Genomic DNA, 10,609 nt, shown 5'->3' with positions numbered 1-10,609 from the left:
CAGGCACCTAGACCACCTTAGACAACAGTGTGGTATATGTAAAATGGATGGAGACATCAGGCCGACGCGGAGCTGAAAAGGGAATAGTATGGAGATGGAACATCGTGGGACAATGGAAAATGGACAACGCTATGGAACGTGCAGCGAGGACTTGTGATACGAACAAAGACGCGTAAAAGTGGTAAGTCCATATTAGCTATTTTTATGGTATTTCCTGATTAATATAAAGTATAAAGTATAAACATTATGTGCTACCTTAATTACATTAATATATGTTTCAAGTTTACCTATTTTTACTTAATTATTCTATTCTATTACCAATATTTATCAATATAAAAAGATTTTTTTTACCCTCATATTAAGTTATTATAGGACGCAATGATACAATTTTATATGATTTTTTACATATTTATCAACGTATACCTTATCCTTGATGACTTTTATTCATTTATTATTTGACTACTGATTTTTAGTACATTTTTGCAATTTTTATGATCTTAATATTTGCTATCGTAAATATACCTATCAAAATAAATATACGATATAACAAATATACGCTATATGCATAATACATTTAAATTATTATTCTAACTACTTATTTACAAGGGTTAATATAACGTTATTTATTTTTGAATTTTTATTACTACTGCAATTTTTACATATTTTTACCATATATTGACGTATTATTTTATCTCTATATTTTTTACTATATATCTATATACTACATATCTATATACACCGTAAGACTATCGAATTTATATTTTCGCTAAGAAGTGCAGAAGCTGGAAAAAAGAAAAAAAATTATGTATAAATGAGTAGCAACAAAGTTACTTGGGAAGATTTTGTCAAAATAGTTGAGGAAATTGCACAAGAAATAGACAGGCAAAGCAGAAGAGTCTTAAAGAAAAAAGTTCCGAAATCTAAGGACATAAAGGAAGAAGTAACGACACAGCTAATTAAAGCTTATAACAAGTTCACACAATTGACTAGGAAAAACTGGGAAGCACTTTCGGACAAACAAAGGGAATCGTGCAACAAATATTTTGGAAAAATCAGAGACAAAGTTATACGCTCATTTCAAGCAGTAAATGTGAGAACAGTGGTTCCAAGTTCAATACATCAACCAATCGACAAGGAAGTTGAAGAGGAACAAAGCGATGAGGAAATAGAAGAAGGAAAAAGCGACGAGGAAGGAGAAGAAGAAATAATTAACGACGGAATAAAAGAGAAAAAAGGTGACATAAAACAAGATATAACAATATTAAACATGGCTTTGACAATCAATGAATTTTTGAATATCGCAAGCAAGATATTGCCCAACGAGTTCGATGGAAGCGCAGGGAAATTACAACCATTTTTAGACGCATTAGAACTACTTGGAAAATTGGCAAAAGGTCATGAAGACACAGCTGTAACGCTAATAAAAACGCGACTCACCAATAAGGCTAGGAACCTAATAACCACAGAAGATACAATTCCACGGATAGCTGAAGTACTAAAGAAAGAATTAAAAGGTGATAATCCGAAGAATTTAATAGCCAAATTAGCAAAAAAAAGGCAAGGGCATAGAGATGCAGCAGTGTACGCATCTGAAGTGGAAGAGTTAGCAGAACAATTAAAAGTAGCATACATAGCGGAAGGAATGCCACTTGACTTAGCAAAGAAATATACGACCGAAGCTGTAGTAACAACAATGAAACGAAACGCTAATGCAGAGAAAGCTAAGCTAATACTGGAAGCAGGTAACTTTACATCACCGCAGGAAGTAGTATCTAAATTTTTGTCGATCGATACGACTGAAGAAAATGCACAAGGAAGAGTCTTAAATTATAGGACAAACTACGAGAATAGGAGAGGACAGCAGCAATACAGAAGAGGATATCATAACAAATATGACAGAGGAAGAAGAAATAACTTCGGACAACGGAACGAAGGAGAAGCAACGGACAATCAACGAAATTATTCGAACAGAGGATACAGACAATTTAACAATCAAACATACAGAGGAAACCAGAGAGGCGGACGTAACAGGAACGTAAGGTTACTAGAAATAGAGGACAGTCAAGAAGAGCAAGAAAACCAGCAGTTGGGGTTTTGAATGAACAAGAAGTTGGAAGCACACAGGCAGAAATAAAATATAACATTTACAACTTCGACCTAAACCTAACGAACTTTGTACGAATGAAAACAGGAATTCTTGAAAACACAAGCACTTTTATCATAGACACAGGAGCTGACATTTCAATACTAAAATGTTCACAAGATTTTATGAAGGAACAGGTGAAACCAAACACAAAGGCGAAAATAAAAGGAGTCACTAAAGGAGAGTTGCAAACAATGGGAGAAGTTGAGACAACACTCGAAGTAAAAGGAACTCGATTCGAACACATCTTTCAATTGGTAGAACCTAACTTTCCAATTCCAACAGACGGAATCATTGGGAGAGACTTTATTTCTAACTTTCAATGTATACTAGATTACGCAAACTTTAAAATGCACATTAAAGAGGACAACGATTGTTACATTAGTACGAAAATTCTGGATAATATAGACAATGACACCATAATAATACCGCCTAGATGTGAAATTTACAGAATCGTAAAAATTTTTCAAACGTTAAAGAAAGACAGGATAGTGGAACAGCAAGAAATACAACCAGGAATATTCATAGCAAGAGCAATTATTTCAAGTAATAATCCATACATCAAAATTTTGAACACAACGTACGAAACAGTAAATGTAGACGCAAGCACAATCAGGACGTTGGATATTAAACTATTCAATATATATAGGCTAGTCAACGACAGCAAAGACAGAAAAAAAGAATTACGAGAATCACTGAAATTAGACATACCAGAATACATACGAGACAACTTAGTATCGTTATGCGAGGAATATTCGGACATATTCGCCCTAAGGCATGATATGTTAACCTGTAACAATTTCTACGAACAAAAACTAAGAGTTAAAGACCAAACTCCGGTATATATCAAGAATTATAGGACACCTCATGCGCAAACAGAGGAATTAAATCGACAAGTACAAAACCTAAGAGACCAAGGAATCATAGAACCATCTACATCCGAGTACAACAGTCCAGTAGTACTGGTACCGAAAAAAGCTATAGATGAAGGAAAAGCATGGAGATTATGCATAGATTTTAGACAACTGAACAAGAAGATAGTTACAGACAAATTTCCATTACCAAGAATAGATTCGATATTAGATCAACTAGGAAGAGCAAAATGGTTTTCAGTTATAGACTTAATGTCAGGCTTTCACCAGATACCATTAGAAAAATCATCGAGAAAATACACATCGTTCAGCACAGAAAATGGAGCATTTCAATTTACCAGATTACCTTTTGGATTAAATGTAAGCCCAAATAGCTTTTCAAGAATGATGTCAATAGCATTTTCAGGATTAACACCAGACAAAGCATTTCTTTACATGGACGATATCGTAGTAATTGGAATATCCGAAAAGCATCACTTAGACAACCTGAAAAAGACATTCGAGACATGTCGAAAATTCAATTTGAAACTTAACCCAGGAAAATGTCAATTCTTTAGAAGGGAAGTAACATATTTAGGACATGATCTTTCTCAAGAGGGAGTATCACCAGACAAAGCGAAGTATGCAGTAATTGAACAATATCCGACACCTAAGACAGCGGAAGAAACAAAGAGATTTGTAGCATTTTGCAACTATTACAGACGTTTTATTAAAAATTTTGCGGAAATATGCATACCACTCAACAAATTATCGAGGAAAGGAGTAGAATTTTCGTGGACCGAGGAGTGTGAAAAAGCATTCAAAAAGCTTAAAGCATCTCTGACGAAACCACCAATTTTAAAATATCCTGATTTCAACAAACAGTTTATCTTAACAACAGACGCATCCAATGAGAGTTGTTCAGCAATCCTAAGTCAAGATTACAACGGAATTGACCTACCTATAGCATATGCATCAAGAAGTTTTAGTAAAGGAGAATGTAATAAACCTATAATCGTTAAGGAATTACTAGCGATTCATTGGGGAATTAATTATTTTAAATGTTATCTATATGGAGCACCAACATTCAAAGTAAAAACAGACCATAAACCTTTGACACACCTATTTGCAATGAAAGAACCAACCTCTAAACTCACGAGGATCAGATTAGACCTAGAAGAATATGACTTCGAAATAGAGTATATAACAGGGAAAAGTAACTACGCAGATAGTCTTTCAAGAATAACATTGCATCAACTAAAAAACCTATACATAGACAACGCCCATATACTAGCTATAACAAGAGCTCAAGCAAAAGAAAAGGAGAAAGAAGCAAGACAAACAAAGGCTGAAAGTGAACTCGCACTACAGCCAGAAGCCACCAAACAGACAGTAAGGAAGGTACTAAATAATTTAGAGGCGCATAGACTACCAATTTTGTCCTTTGGAGCAGAACTAATCTCACCAAGACTGAGCATTAGGGCCAAAAACAAAATAAAATGCAGCAAAAGCATAGCCACAGGATTGAATCATTTCGATTTAAACCAAGCGTTGGTACAGCTTGATAAGCTGGCGGTAGAGAATGCAGTACGTAAAGTAAAAATATACGTAAATGATATTATTTTTAAAATGTGCACAATTGATGAATTTATTAAAGAAGGAAATAAAAAATTGAAGAATATAGAAATATACATATGTGAAGTACCAGAAACAATAAAAGATGACAAAGAAAAACACAGATTAATAGAAGAATACCATAATCACCCGATGTTCGGAGGACACTTAAAGAAAAATAGACTAATAAAGAAGCTAAAAGCAAGATTTAGATGGAAAAATTTAGAAAAAGACGTAAGAAAATACGTTAAACAATGCCATGAATGTCACATTAACAAACCGAATAGAACACTTGTCAAAGAAGACGTGATATCGGACACTTCTTCGAAACCAGAGGACACAGAATACGTAGACACGATAGGTCAACTCACTAGAAGCAATGAAGACAAAAAAGAGCGGCAAGAAGAAAAGAATAGGCTCAAAGCGACACCACAACACTTTAAAATAGGAGACCTAGTCCTTGTAAAAAGGGAAGAGAATGGTAAGTTTGATAGTCTTTATGTAGGTCCTTTCACAATAACAGAAGTAAATAACGTTAATTGTAAAATCAGAATAGAAAACAATAAAATCAAGGAAATACATAAGAATAGATTATATGCTTACAATCCGAAAACACAGTGAGTGACAAGTGTTACGAAACAATGTTGTTAAACGAACATTTTATATTATTTATGTATTTGCGTAGGCTTAGGAAGTTTGTATATAAAATAAATTTTTTGTATTGATTACAACACAGTATGGGTTGGTAGTACGACTTGCAAATTTCCCTCCCCGTAGTCGGAAAATTCCTAAAAAGGGAAGGTGTACAAGAATTCATCTGTACTCAGTAGATATATCTTAAAAACACCCTGTAATTATCTACGATAATTACTTTCAGTATTTATGTCATCATAACAACATTACAACCTTCATTCGATTATATAAATATTGTTAGCCAAGATCACGATTCACTAATAATTGCAGAGTCAATTATAAACACTTTTCATGGTCGATGCTGAATAGGCATTTCTAAATATATAAACAGTTAAACTATAACAAGGGAATTCTTTATTATTATATGAGACATTCGTCATTCTGTTTTGGTGATCAGACGTAATATTTCCACATTAAAGATAGTGTCTCTTTCTACACGAGATGTTCTTTGGGTGAGGTGCTACCAGCTTATACTAATGCGAGTGTAAATAAACCAACTCAACAAGTAAGCGTATCAATTATTCCACCCCTCGGATAAGGGATAACCACCCTCACCGGGAGAAGATAGCCTTAGTGCCCAGGGCTGTCATAGTGACATTTGACTGGAATATTCGGATCTTTGTCCTTGTAGTAAGTATATTTGCCCGAACTCCAAACAGGGTTGAGCATGCTGAATGCTTGTTGAGCTTTTTGTATCCTCATACGAATATCGTCTTCTGCACCTCCGTTTTCTGTTATGACACTTCCCAAATACGTAAAGTTTTCCACATTGTCAATCTGCATGTTGTCGATAGTAATTAGCGTGTTCTTCCCTGCATTTGTTCTCGTGGATTTGGTTTTACTAATATTGATTTTCAAACCTATTTTATTGGAAGTGTTTCCAATTGGTCAGCAACATATTGGAACCTTTGTCCTAATAGACAGATATCGTCGGCGTATTCTAGATCGCTTAGGCCTGTGTTTAACGTCCATTGTATCCCTCTTGTGTCGGAGTCTAGTTTTAAGAGAACATAGTCTATAACTATGTTAAAAAGAAACGGAGAAAGTACTCATCCCTGTCTGACTCCAGTAAGTACGTCAAATTCGTCACTGTTGATCCCATTGTGTGTCACGCTGCATTTCGCCTCAGTGTACAGTGACCTTACAATGGAAATTATTTTATGCGGAATGTTTCTTAGCTCTAAAATTTTCCATATAGCAACATGAGATTGCAACTATTGATTATTGTATTGGTTATGCCAATGAAGTATCGTAACATGTATCGATATCTGTAATACTTTCTTATAAAAATATCATACTGATATTGATTTCGATACGATATCGATACAATACTCGATAAAATATCGACATAAAAAAATTTTAAAATATACAAGAAATAGGATAAATTACATTGTAACCTCCCAAATATTATCTTTTAAAGAGCTCTTCATCCATCTCTTTACACAAATGAGTTCTTTGATACTTTCATTTTTTAAAAAGCATCTCTTATTCTTTAGTACCAGCGTCGTTTCAGAAAAATGCCGCTCGACCGGTACGGACGTCTCTTGGACACACAAAATATCCTTAGCCAACCGATATAAAACAGGGAAAATACTACTATATGATTTCCACCATAATAAAATATTTGTGTCTAGTCCAGGTCTTGGAGATTGAGAGTAGTTCATTTTTTCAATTTCCTTCTCAAAAACATTAATTTTATCTGATAATTTTAAAAATAAAATATCGAAATTGATTGACTTATTGAGTTCATCGTCCTTCTCTCTCGCACTAATGGAGTGCATACGCGCTTGTGCGTCTTATAAAACTTACAATATTTTAACAACTGTATACCTAGAGACCTTTTTTCTCGATATCGATATTCTCAATAATATCGAGGCAAGCGTATCGACAATACAAAATTATTGTATTGATTTCAGATAATGAGTATCGTATCGACATTAATATTGCTAAGGTATGTATTGTATCGGTATCGTATTGATTTTCGATACTATATCAATACAATATTCAGCGGTTAGATGCGGATCAGTTTTAAGTAATTCGGCAGCAATGTTATCGATTCACGTACCGTGTGAGAAATTTCTCAGAGAGTGGATAGCTGTTATTATCTCCGTTTTGAAAGGGGACTCGCAAGATATATTATGCAAGTCTATATTCTGCGGGTTTTCGACAATTTCATCTGCGTTGTCCCTGGGCGTACCTAGCATCTCCTGAAAATGCTCTTTCCATCTCTCTACTTGGTCATCTGTTGTAGTAAGTAATACACACCTGTCTAAATAAGGATCTTTTAATAATGATATAGGTATCTGACACAATTAAATAATATAATACACTTTGTATGATATTTGCAGCCCATTAGTATGAAGTCGTAAGGATTTTTTAATGTCTTCATAATATTTCCAGTCCAATTACACTCCTGTCTAAAAAGCTATTAATTAATTAAACGTGTTAACACGTGAGGAGCATTTTTTGTTTTAAATCGAGTTACAGAAATTACGTTAACGGTTTCTGGATGTTAACACAACATGTAATCACCATGACGATAATAATTCGATTGTATTCAATCATTACTCTTATTTGTGATGGATTGGTTAGTAGTATATAGATATTATTTAGATTTCAGTCACTTGTCGCGAGCGCGAATTTTTAAAAAAGATTTCAGATTAAAATGGGGACAAATATATTATGTCTAGTGCAAAATTAATGGGAAAATCCCAGTAGCTGGCTGTATACTATAGTTAAAAAACTAATACAGAAGTAGAAACTTCAATTTGTATATTGGTATAAAAATTTGTATTAAAACTTTTAAAAAAAATGTCGGCCAAATGGTTTAAAGTCTAGACGCATCTAACGGTGTATATCTCATATCTGAGAAAATTCGAATTTTTAAGTTATAGGCTGCATAAATATGATCGGATTTATTTCTTATGGGGAAAACGGTTTTTCGAGTTCAATAATTCCTTTAATACCTTCAGTTATCATACTTGATCTTCTAAAAGCTCTGGAGAGATTAGGAAATGCCGAAAGGTCTTAATCTCGATGAAGGAAAAATCCGAATCTGCACCTCCACGCGGTAGAGGACGGGCAACATCAATTTTGATGGCTAATGCAGATAGGGACCGAGTGATTGCCGGTATAAGCAATTCCCCACTTACCGACCAACGGCTCCGGGCGGACGAGTTGGTAGGTGGTAGGGCACTCTTTTGTCCTGGGGCTGAGAAACCGGCCCCAAAGGCGGAAGAATTAATGGTTTGGTCAACGGCATAAGAATATAGAAGGCAACGAGAAACCACTATATTAAAGATCCCTATGGATATATCTAGTACAATTATAATGGCTGTACAACTAAATACCAATTCGCATACTGATCATGGACATCGGAGACCAAGATCCGGCAAGAGAGGTTCCATGACCACAGGGCCTCCCAGGTCGTTAATATGCAAAATCCCTGTGAAATACCCAATAACACACCTTTAAGAAAAATCCACACGAATTGTCTGAAGAGGATATCCACTTGGAACGTTAGGACGATGGCTAAATCAGGAAAAATCCAATGCGCAATCAAAGAAATGGAACGCATGAAAATAGCAATAATGGGCACAAGTGAAATGAGGTGGCCTGATTCAAGTTATTGTGACATAGAAGACTACAGAGTATACTATCCAGGATCAGAAAATGGTAAATATGAAAATGGAGTTGGAATTATCACGCATAAAAGTATAGCCAAACATGTCAACAACTTCATACCAGTGAACGATAGAATCCTCCTGTTACAAATAAATACGTCACAGGTGAACACAAACATCATACAAGTTTATGCACCCACAGCAGACCATAGTGATGAAGAAATGTCAGAATTCTACAAACAAATAAGCAACCTTATAAGAGATATACCGAGACACGAACTCCTTATAGTCATGAGAGATTTCAATGCGAAACTAGGTAACGGAAAAGAAGGGCAACATATTGTTCCACATGGATTAGGAGAGAGAAATTAACGCGGAGAAACAATGAGTATCTTTGCAGCTGAGCATGACTTAATCGTGCTAAACACATTTGTCAAACTACCACCTAGACGCCTGTATACGTTGAAATCCCCTAAAGACAACGGAGAAGACGTTATTATTAGAAATCAAATAGACTATAAATATGCTTGTTAACAAAAGATATCGAAATAGTTTTAACAGTGTTAAAACCTACCCAGGTGCTGATATTCATTCTGACCACAATCCTTTAGTGGGCGTGTATAGAACCAAGTTAAAGAAAATACGCGGAAAAACTGTAAAAAAAACATGACACGAGAAAACTGAAATGTAGCGAAGTAAAAGAAATAGCAAAACATTAAATAGAAAATTTAAAGAAATCGATAATATACAACGGAAAGCACAGAAAATAGAATCCCTTAATAAAACGATAGACGACATTAAAGACAATTTTATGAAGAACGAAGAAGGTAAGAATAAGACATGGATGACGACAGAGATTCTGCAACTAATGGAAGAAAGAAGGAAAAACAAGAACGATAACTCCATGTATAAAACATTACAGCGAGAGATACAGAGAAAGATCAGAGAAGCTAAATAGAAAGAACTGGAGAAAAAATGCCAAGAAATCTAAATTCTTCAAAGTAAATACGACGACTTCAACGTGCATAAGAGGGTAAGAGAAATTACAGGCAAATGTAAAAACAGAAGAATAAGTAAACTTGTTAATGACAATGGAGAGATAATCGTGGACAAAGAGAGTATCAATAATACCTGGAAAAATTACATACGAAATTTATTTTTTGATGAGAGGGAGAACCAGTCCCCAATACCAACGAAAACAGGACCATCTATACTAGTGGCAGAAATTAGAACAGCCATAATACGACTAAAAGAAGGTAGAGCTCCAGGACCAGACGGAGTATAATCTGAATTTCTTAAACTTCTTGATGGTGAATCTTTAAGAATACTACCTATGTAAAATCTTCAACAATATCTATGACACAGGCAATATCCCAAAAGATTGGCTAGTTTCAGAATTTATTACCTTACCAAAGAAACAGGGAGCAAAAAAGTGAGGAGAATATAGGCTAATAAGTCTAATGAGCCATACACTAAAACTTTTTCTTAAAATTATACATCGTAGAATATACAAGCTATGCGAAGAGAGAATACAAGACACACAGTTTGGATTCATGAAAGGCGTAGGTACAAGAGATGCACTGTTTAGTCTACAGGTATTATTTCAAAGATGCAGAGATATGACTTGTGATATTTACACCTGCTTTGTGGACTACCAAAAAGCATTTGATACAATTCAACACCGA

Source organism: Diabrotica virgifera, chromosome 5 (assembly GCF_917563875.1).
Source record: "Diabrotica virgifera virgifera chromosome 5, PGI_DIABVI_V3a".
Classification (NCBI taxonomy): Eukaryota; Metazoa; Arthropoda; class Insecta; order Coleoptera; family Chrysomelidae; genus Diabrotica; species Diabrotica virgifera.
The sequence above is the reverse complement of the archived record's forward strand: the minus strand, read 5'-3'. Positions refer to the sequence as shown.